Source organism: Tachypleus tridentatus, chromosome 6 (assembly GCF_004210375.1).
Source record: "Tachypleus tridentatus isolate NWPU-2018 chromosome 6, ASM421037v1, whole genome shotgun sequence".
In the NCBI taxonomy this organism is placed as follows: domain Eukaryota; kingdom Metazoa; phylum Arthropoda; class Merostomata; order Xiphosura; family Limulidae; genus Tachypleus; species Tachypleus tridentatus.
Window position 1 is genome coordinate 15,339,558 of NC_134830.1, and position 11,957 is coordinate 15,351,514.

General features: G+C 34.8%; 1 long non-coding RNA gene across 1 annotated transcript; it reads left to right on the forward strand.

The window, feature by feature from the left end:
- The first annotated feature begins 10,858 nt into the window (after nucleotides 1-10,858).
- LOC143251974 (uncharacterized) lies at nucleotides 10,859-11,680 on the forward strand. Its single transcript, XR_013028776.1, has 2 exons — nucleotides 10,859-10,919; nucleotides 11,293-11,680. It is a non-coding gene; the product is annotated as an uncharacterized LOC143251974 (long non-coding RNA).
- Nucleotides 11,681-11,957: the final 277 nt, after the last annotated feature.

Below are 11,957 nucleotides of genomic sequence, written 5' to 3' on the forward strand. Positions count from 1 at the left end.
GAGTTACTTTCAGTAAAAAACTTATAACTTGAAATAAGTTAACCGTTAAAATAACATAGTTATACTTTCATCTGTTACATACGATTTTTTTTTTTCAGAAAGAGAAATTGTGGACTAATTCCCATACCAACGTACACCGATAAAAACAATCATGACATAAAAACCACTAGAAAACAGCTGTGCTGATGCAAATCTGTGGTTTTCATTGCACCATTTTAATGTATTGTAGAAACCCGTCAAAGAGGATATCAAACACGTTTCAAAAGAATCACCTGTTTCGAGTCTTCCATATTTCACTTACAATATTATATATAGTTGAAAACAGGTAATCCTATTTACATAGTTAAGGTAAACAGAAACTAAGACACGAAATAAGACGTGTTTTCTTGTATTGCGAAAACCCTTGGTTTTTCCATACGAAGGTCCAACATCCTTTTTAGTTGCTTTATTAGCCACGTGGAACTTCGTTACATTTATTATCACGTGTGCATTTGTATACTAAAGACTTTAATTTTCTGCCATAAATATTGTTCGGAAAATGGCAAACTGGTTTCTACTTCACAGAATACACATCATTTTTTAGACTTTTTGAATTTTATTAAATGTTTTTTTTGCCTTTTATGTACGTGCATAGAACTTGCTTTATATTAAGTGTATAGCCACTATTGGCCAGGTGGGTTAAGGCGTTCGACTCGTAACCTGAGGGTCGCGGGTTCGAATTCCCAGTCCCACCAAACATGCTTCGCCCTTTCAGCCGTGGGGGCGTTATAATGTGACGGTCAATCCCACTATTCGTTGGTAAAAAAGTAGCCCAAGAGTTGGCGGTGGGTGGGGATGACTAGCTGCCTTCCCTCTAGTCTTACACTGCTAAATTAGGAACGGCTAGCGCAGATAGCCATCATTATTTTTTCGCCTGAAAACTAAGAAATGATTAACTGGAAGAAAAAAAACAATCGTCAGATATCATCTTCCTTTGACATAATTTGTATATCTCATATTGTTTTAAGTATTGAACAGAGGTACTTAACGTTTCAAACTGGACAAAATTATTACGGCCAAAGGACTAAACTCCTGAGTCGAAAAAAATCTAGAATTCAGGTACAAACCAACCTAATTATGAACTACTGACCAGATAGAAAGTAACCAATCAATAACAAACGCTACCACTCTATGAACTGCTCAAAAGTTGGACCAAATAACGGAGTCAATGGACATTTTTATAGTTTACTCACAATATAATTATTGCAATATAACGAGCGCCGTCGCAATCCGAACTTTGCCTTTTTGCACACAGTCCAGCACTCTTAAAGAGGTCACGCGTCCCCTATATGAAACTTATTTCATAATTAACCGCATCAAAATATACAGTGATTCATTTCTAACTCCAGTTTCCCTGTGTACAAACTCGTTGATTTAGCCTTTGGCAACAATAATGATTCCATGCCAATAATGCTTGTAATGTGAAACATTCTTGGGCATATAGTTACTGGTGGTTATGAATGTTCTAGCAAATAAGGAAAATCGACACATATATATAGATAGATTACAGGTTAAATTAATTATAAGATTAAATAAATTACATCCAAAACGTCCATTGATAACGAAGTAGATGAGTTCATTTATAAATTTATTGAGAAAATCGCTACACCAACATAACTGAGATAATTCGTTTCTAGAATTAGTTTCTTCGTTTGTTGTTTAGCGCCAACCATTGGTTTTGAAACCCGGTTTCTAGCGTTAAAAACCACGCGCTGCTGAGCCACTTAGAGAATATTAGTGTTAACCACGCGAGTAACATAATTAAATAAAGCATTTGTAATAAAGGAATACAAGTTTTAAAAGATAAGTAAGTAATCTCTGTTGATGAAGCCACCAGCAATTTTACCTTTATTTTATCAAAATGTATTTATTGATAAATTCATAAAATGAAATCAAATAATTTTCAGTTACTCCCCAAACAGAGCAGTTATCGATAACACTGTGTAACACAAATTTTGTTCCTGGATAATTTGTGTTATTTCTTAATTGCTTATGTTGTAAATACAGAAAATGACCATTATCCCCTTTAGACTTTGCTTTTGTGACCTGGATAATGAAATTTAGAATTTAACTTATTTTATATGTAAAAATGGGCAAATTTGTACATTTTCAAGGTCTGAATAAAACAACATATGAATCAAGAGTTACATGTATTTATACTAAAGTTATACAAAAATGAACAAAAATGTTTAGAAGTGAGTAGTTTTTCAAGATTTGCGACTGTAATGTAAATCACTTTCACGTATCAGATCCCAAATATAGTCTCCCATCATGTTTTTGTTATATGCTCCTTGGTAGTGGCGTTCAAAGTCCAGTATATCTTTGTGGAAGCGCTCATCTTGCTCTTCTGAGTATGCTCCCATATTCTCCCTGAATCTATCAAGATAAGCATCAAGGATATGGACTTTCAGGGACATCTTGCAGCCCATTTTGCCGTAGTTCTTCACCAGAGCCTCAACTAGTTCCACACAATTTTCGGCCTTGTGATTACTCAAGAAGCCCCGAACCATTGCGACAAAGCTGTTCCAAGCTTTTTTCCTTTTTACTGAATTTCTTGGGGAATTCTGTGCACTCCAGGATCTTCTTTATTTGTGGTCAAACGAAGACACCAGCTTTGACCTTTGCCTCAGATAGCTTCGGGAAGAAGTTTCGAAGGTACTTGAAGGCTTCAGACTCCTTATCAAGAGCTGTGACAAACTGTTTCATAAGACCCAGTTTTATGTACAATGGTGGGAACAACACCTTCTGGAAGTCGTGGATCACACTTGACAGAGAACTCGGTTCTTGTGGCCAGTGCTTCCTGTTGTAGTGCGCTGCGGTGTCCCTGTTGTCCCAAAAGCAAAGATAATAGGGAAGCTTGGTAAAGCCTCCTTGGAGACCCATCAGGAGTGCCACCATTTTGAAGTCTCTGATAACCTCCCAGCCATACTCATCATACTTCAAGGCTTCTAGCAAGGTCTTGACATTGTTGTATTCTTCTTTGAGGTGAACCAAATGAGCCAGGGGAAGAGATGGATACTTATTCCCATTATGGAGGAGCACAACATTTAGGCTTCTACAACATTCTAGAAAGTTCTTGAAAATTCTTTTAAGTTCGAGAAGATTCTCTATCAGCTACTCAGCGCTGAATCTTGCTGGAATGTTCTGGAAAATGGGTAAATTTGACAATTTCATCACCCAGGTCACAAAAGCAAAAATTGAAGAGAAAAATAGATCTTTTCCATTTACTTTAGGCATAAGCAATTGGGAAATAACACTTCCTGCCCAGGAACAAGAAAAAGTAAAAATGTTGTTATATAGCGTTATCTAAAGCCGGTTATTAGCGGTGTAAGTCCGCAGACATGGAATAAAAACAGACAATAATGTAATACAATATACTTATCCATTATAAATAGCTAACATTTTTTATGTTAGTACTGCGTGTACCTTGTTCCATTGTGGCTTAATGTCAAGGGCGTAAAGCTAAGAGGGTGAAAGCCCCGTGACGTGAAATACAAGGAGACTGGGCACCGACGTACTGGTGGTGTTATGTCTATTGGAAAGTGCGATAACAAATCATATTATCTTTGTGAACTGTACACAACGTTCCCAACCGCCTGGTGGTAGACCGGAGTAACCGGTTACTCCGGTTTGAATACCTGAAGGTAATGAACTGCTTGTTTATCGTTATTACTTTAATATAAGCACACATAGACCTGTATCAACTTTCATGCTTTCCAAATGCATCCATCATTGGTTGCATTGGTGTATCTGTCCTTTGGAGAAAAGGTAAGAATCAGTAGATTATTTTATGGTATTGATGTGCACAGGTAACCTGCCAGTCATATTTCGTCAGCACGAAAACTCATCTGCTTTTCAACCAGCAGATGCCAACATCGCATCATCATCTGATGCAGAATGGAAAAGGTCACATTATGGTTGGAACGGCGTTAATTCATCTTACATCAATCAAGACTACAGGTATCACGGTACAGTCTCTTTCAGAGCGAAACGTTTGTAAATAACCAAACAGAATTTAACAAGTGTTACTGAAACCAGTACAAACACAGTGGATGACCTATTTTATGTGAAAGCTTGATTAACTGTATAACACCATTAGCCCATTTACTGTAAGGAAATATGACATCAACCATTTCAAAAGAAAGTAAAAAAACAAAATATCTATAGTATCGGGTAGCCTGGTTTACTTTTCGATTTCTTTCCTTACAAATATTTTATGGTAATCTTGTCGCAAAGCATGTTTTATGTGAATAAATACACACTTGTTCATCATGGCTTTGGCTTTAAACTGACATGGTTTAATATAACAAATGTGTGGTGTCTATTATATGCATGAAAATTATAATTTCTTCAATCGCTTTCATGGGAAGTACTTTTAAACATTACCTAACTCCATAGTTTTAGCACTATATTTACTATCAATATTAATATTTACTATTACTATTGTTGTTAAAATGTTTATGAAATGGTTTTGAATAAACAGAAATACTATTAATTACAATATAAACGTGGCAAATTTATCATTAATTTATTTAGACGTTTGAGAAGTTTACAAACAACCGGTCTTTACTTTCAATTGTAGCACCATCACTATACTCTTGCCACTGTTCACCTAGATAGTATTACACTGTTTATCACTCCGAACTGTTAACCCGGCATGGCCAGGTGGGTTAAAGCGTTCGACTTCTAATTCAAGGGTCACAAAGCATGCTCGGCCTTTCAGCCATGAATGCACTGTAATGGGACAGTAAGTCCCACCATTCGTTGATAAAAGAATAGCCTAAGAATTGGTGGTGGGTGGTGATGACTGGCTGCCTTCTCTCTAATCTTATACTGCTAATTTAGGGACGGCCAACGTAGATAGCCCTTGAGTAGCTTTGAGCGAAATTCAACAAACAATGATTATAAACCACTGACCACTATTATGCATGCAACCAGCAAGTAGTAACAACTATTAGTTTAAACATTGTCATTGATAATTATTGCGTATCTTTTTATAATTACATATATAAGTAAGTGTTTATTCAACTGTTAATCTATTGTAAAAATCATCGTCTTCAAACAAAAAATATGTTAAGATTTATTGGTAATTCTCTTTCAACTCGTCATCATCTCGTAATGTCAAACATTAATAACATTTATCCATTTACAATAATAATTACAAAAACTAATGAGTCACTTAATGATAATACACATTATCTGTCGATACCAACGTAACAAACATCAACGTTTCATGCAGCTTTCAAGACCAAAATATTTGAGTATGCAATATATATTTTTGATTTACGTATACCAGATCTGCAGCAAAGGGCCCGATATGACCAAGTGGTTAAGGCACTCGATTCGTAATTTGAGGAGCGCAAGTTCGAATCCCCGTCACACCACTTATATTTGTCCTTTCAGCCATGGGACGTTATAATGTGACGATCAATCCCACTATTCGGTGTTTAAAAGAGTTGCCCATGAGTTGGCGGTGGGTGGTGATGACTTGCTGCCTTCCTTCTAGTCTTACACTGCTAAATTAGAGATAGCTAGCGCAGATAGCCCTCGTGTGGTTTTACATAAAATTCAAAACAAACAATCTGTGCAAAAAATTAAAAAAAATAGTGTTTTTTTTTTAGATTTCCCACAATTTTACAGATAAAAACAATTTAGAATTGTACATACATTTATGAAATAATTAATATACGATAGTTTCGAAAAACAACAACTCACTGCCATTATTGTATTTCTGCAAGAAAATATTTTCTTAACCTACAGATTAAATGAAATTATATTTGTTTAGTATTTCATATGGTGTCAGCCTTATATCACATTACCCCTCTTAAGTTAAATTTGAATTTGAATTTAACAATTTGCTTTTAAGCCTTTTTTTTATGGAGTTGTGATTTAACGTGATATTAATTTTCCATCTCTATCTTTTTTGACACATTCTGGTTATTAAACAGCTTACAACTTCTTATTTTTGTTGAGCTCTTCTTAGAGTTTAACTGCAATTATCTGTGCATGATTAAGAGTTTATATTTGATATTTTTGATGTTGTCATTTGTGTACCAATGATCTGGGTCAGTCTCGTGTGATGATGTATGTATTGATAACTTAGTGTTAGGAATGACATATTATTTCCACTTTTATATATCATATGTATAACTTTTGCAATTTCTAGTTCTTTAAAATTATTCACGTTTCTTGAAAATCTGCCTCAAATGTTTCAATATTATTAATGGTCTGATATTGAGGTAGGTGCGCCACACTCCAACTACAATGTTACGTTTTGTAGTTTCTTTGTGTTTTCCAATTGTCGTTACCAATACACTAATTTTTAAAACGTCAGTTATAGATCCCGAATATAAAAATGGGGTTCTCGAGAAGAGTAACTCAAGTTCAGATACCATAAAACAAATTTCATTCTTCTGTGGTACAACATATAAAAACTCTGAGTTTCTGCTAATTTGAGTTTTGTTTTCTAAGTACCTTCCTAGCAATTGTTTGTTTGTTTGTTTTGAAGGTAATCACAAAGCTACACAATGGGCTATCTGTGCTCTGCTCACCACGAGTATCAAAACCCGGTTTTTAGCGTTTTAAGTCTTCAGACATCCCGCTGTACCAATGAGAGGCTTCTGACAATCACCAGTAGCATAAATCTTCAGGTCAGTTGTTAAAGCACTTTTGTGAAAGGTCTCGGATGACAAACCTCACCGAGGCCATTAGAACAAAAACATTATTTGAAGATTATGAATTACTTTCAGTTCATAACTACTTACTACTATCCACAATTTACTGTTCTTCATCTTTCTTTTAGGATAAGTTCATCTACTGTTTGTACTGACAGTAATAACCACTATATATGTAGTGGTGTATCTGTTGTGTGAGGAATAGAGTTGAAGTTACTCGTGACGACAAGAAAACCAACTTGTAGAGAAAAATATATATGTAAAAAACGATTGGTATGGATAAGGAAAACTCAAGGAAGAGGAGCGAACAACATTTCGACCTTCTTCGGCCATCGTCAGGTTCACAAAGAAAGAAAGAGGTAACTGACCAATAGCTGACCGAGAAAGAAGGTTTAGCTGGATAGGAGAATGAAAGGTAGAAAATAAGGTCATGTGTAGTGCCGGAAGATATAGAATAAGTGTCTTTAAAGTTATCAGTTATTTATCTCTCCAAGAACTGCCCTGAATGTTTAATTAATTCCTCCAAGAAACTTATGTATAATGAAGCGTCAGTTTTAGAAGTGTACCTTTACTTACAGTAACTTTATTTCACCTCCTTTACCTCAAATATAGTGACGTATAGTTTTCTACATAAGATAATTCTTCTTTTTACTTAAGATAGTATAAGCAGAGGTTTACATATACAGATAGAATGTACAAGGTTAAGAAAAATGAACACAAGTGTTTATAACATCGTAATTATTCATTATATTGATTTTTAAATTTAAATAACGAGTTTTAGTTTGAGATACTGCCCTATTTTTAATTCCACACTAATACTGGATTGACTGATATGTACAGTTTTCTATAATACAGTAGTAAATGTTAAAAATAACAGAACATCCTCGATGTTTTGTTACCAGATCTTAAGTGGGTTAAAATTAAGTCTGACTTTAAGTTAACCAAACAATTCTCAATAATTGATTTTCTTCTTTCATATAAGTAGAAATACATTATTTGTCCAGTGAATCTGGAGACTTTCATGAAGATAGAACTGAATATATAAACAATAACCTTGAAGATGGTGGTAGTTGCAGTGTAGAATATAACTTGGAGCTAATGTGTTGCCCATGAAACATTACTACGTACAAGCAACATTGAAAACTTTAAGCATGGTCAATAAATGACGCCTTCCAAAAGGTTAAAGTCTCTAGACCGCAGTAGGAAAACGACTATACAAGAGGTCAAGGGTGATTAATGGTTATTGTGGTTCACAAAGTGGTTGGACTGAAACATTCGAAGGAGTTAAACTTCAGCATAAATCAATATATAATAGTTTGTTTTGTTTTGAATTTCGCGCAAAGCTACACGAGGGCTATCTGCGCTAGGTGTCCCTAATTTAGCAGTGTTAGACTAGAAGGAAGGCAGCTAGTCATCACCACCCACCGCCAACTCTTCGACTACTCTTTTACCACGAATAGTGGGATTGACCGCACATTATAACGCCCGTACAGCTGAAAGGGCGAGCATGTTTAGCATGACGGGAATTCAAACCACAGGATGTGTGCAAAATAAATCTAACGTACACTTTGTTTCCGCTATTAAGAGGCAGTATTTTCGTAGCTCATTCGTGCAAATGAAATGTTTTGAAAGCAGTTTTATCCTTCTTTAGAATTGTGTTTGTTTTTACAACTTTCGGCAAAGCTATAGAAAGATGTATCTGTGTATAGCTCTTCCAAATTTCGAACAGCATCCCTCGTCAACACTTCGACTACTATCACCTGGCTGAGTAATGGGATTTGACCATCACTCTTACAGCGCTCCCACGCTTTCAAAATGATTAGGGCATTTTAAAGGTAACGGGACATGAACCAGGAATTCTCAGATTAGCAGTCTGTGTGCACTAGCCACTTTGCCATGGTCGGTAATTCTTCTGTTTGCCAAGTATATCACTAAACAGTACGTTGTCCTTCTGCTTCGTATCCACGGTGGCTTAGGAAATAAAGTAGAAAGCTTGTAATACAAGATTCGAGGTTCGATCTGGGGCGAACACAGTACATAGATTTCTGTAATAAATCAAAAACAGATCAAAATGTTTCTCTAGCGAAAGCTTCTAGCGTCTCAGCAGGAAGTCTGGAAATTTATAACGATAAAAATTGGTTTTCGATGGGCATAGCACAAACACCCCATTGTGTATCTTCGGGCTTAACAACAACAACAAAAACTCTATTAGTGTATTTCAGCGATCATCCTTCCTTTGTCTTTTTTTTTTTCACTGCTATTCATATGTTTCTATAAATTGGTTATAAAATTACGCCTTATGAGCCGTTAGTTTACATCTGCGCATCACAACTTTCATCAGTATTAAACCTTTGTTTTATATCTGAACGTCACAATTTCCATCAGCACTAAATTCTTGAACGCATGTCAACACAGGTAACTTGAACATAACTGTAAAACTAGTCGTAACAGATTCAACTACATTTCTGATTATTATTTCTTCAGTTTACGGTATATGCAATTATAATCTTATGACACACTACATATTGATATCTAAAACACTGAATCATACGATGACGTATTAGATAAAATAACACGTACTTTTGTACTAATTCGTAACTTGTATGATGACCCTATTGTAACATCGTATAAGACGTTTCGTTACTTTTCACTTTTTATTTATGCATTGTGATAATCTAACATGTATTGTAACATATCTGCTCTATGTGAATACTTCTGTATTTACATATAATTAAACTGTTTTACAGTAGGGGTTTTTCTCTCCTTTGTTTTATGGTTTGTTTAGAGTAAAGTCATATTTATATATCTGCCGTGTCCATGGAACGGAATCGTACCCCAACATTTAGCGCTGTATGTCCGTAGACTTACCGCCGTCCCATGAGAGGGGACTTTTTTATTTGTGTTGTTTATAGAGCTATGATGATTAATTATATGATCTTGGGAAAGTAGTGTATCGATAAAAATATATTACTGAAAGAACAGTTTTACTAGTTTTATGTTTTCGCAAAACGAAAATTGATGGAATATCTTTGTTTTGCTATTTAGTCTTCAGGAACTTTACACAAAATTTACAGAATGGAAGAACAAACAGAAGTGTGAGTAACTTACTTTGTAATTCTATACACGATCTGTATAGAAATACATGTACAGAATTGTAGTCACGCATTCATAAATGAAACGAGAAGTTATCCTGTGTTATCTAGATTTCTTGATGTGTGTTTTATTATGTATTGTGAATGCGCTTAAATGTTGTCTTACAACTACGTTATAAAGAAAGAAGTTAACCTTGACCGGCTACATCAATATATAGGCTGTATTTATTAGCAAATTAATGAATTAGTTCAGCGAAAAACAACCGTCACAATATAATTAATGGTTGCCTGTTGCATAACTTTACGTAATCTTTTTCATGTACTGCACATAATGAATGAAATACTGTGTTAACAAGAAACGTAACCCAAGGTCACAGTTATAGAAAAAACATGACTCGTTAGCCTTACGCCCAAATATCGCTGCTAAATTAATTTCTATAAAACAGCGTTTAATTTAGCATATGTTGATAATTAAAGTTATTGAAAAACAAACAAATTTCAGCAAACCTTTCATTCAGAGTTTGATTGTTTGCACTTAAGCACAAAGATTCCAATGGGTTATTTGTGTTTTGCCCACCACGAGTATCAAAACCCCATTTTTAACATTGTAAGTCCTTATCCTCATTACATAAAAAATAATAATTTATTTGTAGCCATGATGTATGCCGGATACGACAATAGTTGACGACAAAATATAGAACTACGAGTTGTAAAATGTTTCTCTTATTCCAATACTGAAACCAAATAATAATATAAGTAATTAATATTACTACAAGAACTGCTAATGCTGGTGTTTCAGTTTTAAGTGCGTTTGTTTGTTGTTCAATTAATTTGGAAAACAATCTCTAAACAGAGTCAGCTGTAGATCAGTCTTGAAACTTCTTTAGAAAACAGTTATTCGTAACGTGGCGTAATAACTGCAGTGTCTTCTGCCAGTGGCAACCTATTGCCAACTCTAGCAACGTTACAAAGTTTCTTCTTAGAAGAGGGCGCTTTTCTAAAAAAGAAATAAATAAAACGTTTAGATAATAATAAGTATTACCAATAAGTGAGGGAATAAAGAAGGAATACGTGACAGTAAATGGACGCTGTTTGAGATGTAACAACACATCAGGTTATTTTTTACTTGTATAGGCTTAGGTGCCATTTAATTCATTTGTTCTTTTTTTATTAGAGTGAAACTCCAAGTGACATAAATGTGTTGAAAAAGTGAATTAGTGAAAACTGCATAATAAACTTTCCTTGAAGGTCGTATACTATATGTAATTCCGTTTATTTCACATTCCAGTTTCACAACCTGACTAATGATCTGGTTTAATTTCTGATTTTATGAACATTACTTTTTTAAAGAACGATTTAAAAAAATATTTGTGTAAGATACTAACTGAGAAAGAGATTTCACAACAAATAACTTTTTACTTACCTTATAATTTTTGTTAGTTGGAAAACCTATTTATAGTTTGTTTGTTTTTTAATTTCGCACAAAGCTACACGAGGGCTATCTGCGCTAGCCGTCCCTAATTTTGCAGTGTAAGACTAGAGGAAGGGCAGATAGTCATCACCACCCACCGACAACTCTCACGCTACTCTTTTACCAACGAATAGTGGGATTGCTTGGCTAAAAGGGCGATGACGTTTGGTATGATGGGGGTTCGAACCTGCGACCCTCAAGTTGCGAGTGGAGTGCCTAAACCACCAGACCAAGCCGAGCCGAGGATGATGATAAATCAGGTTGATCAACTGACAAAGCCTTTGCTGTTCCAAAAGTGGTCTTTTTTTTTGGTTTTTCACTTTAATAAACTACTGTTATTATCTTTTGTTTGTGTTGTTTTAGAGAAAAGTTTACCAATATTAAAAATAAACATCACGGTCCTGTGTGTAGTATTGGGTGATTTCGTACAAATGAAGAGTGTGTTATAGCTAATTTACCAAAAATACTGCTTAGCTAAATTGATAGTATCCTCTGAACAGGTTCTTTCGAAGAAACTGTTCTTACATTAATTAGGGCAAACAGGTACAGAATACGTAACTACGTGTTATGAAATAGAACGGTATCAATTACTCACTCCTATTTTTCTACCCAGAAACCATTTCGCATTATTCTCGAAACACATACTTGTTTACTCTAAATTTATGATTAACTTGTAAAAAA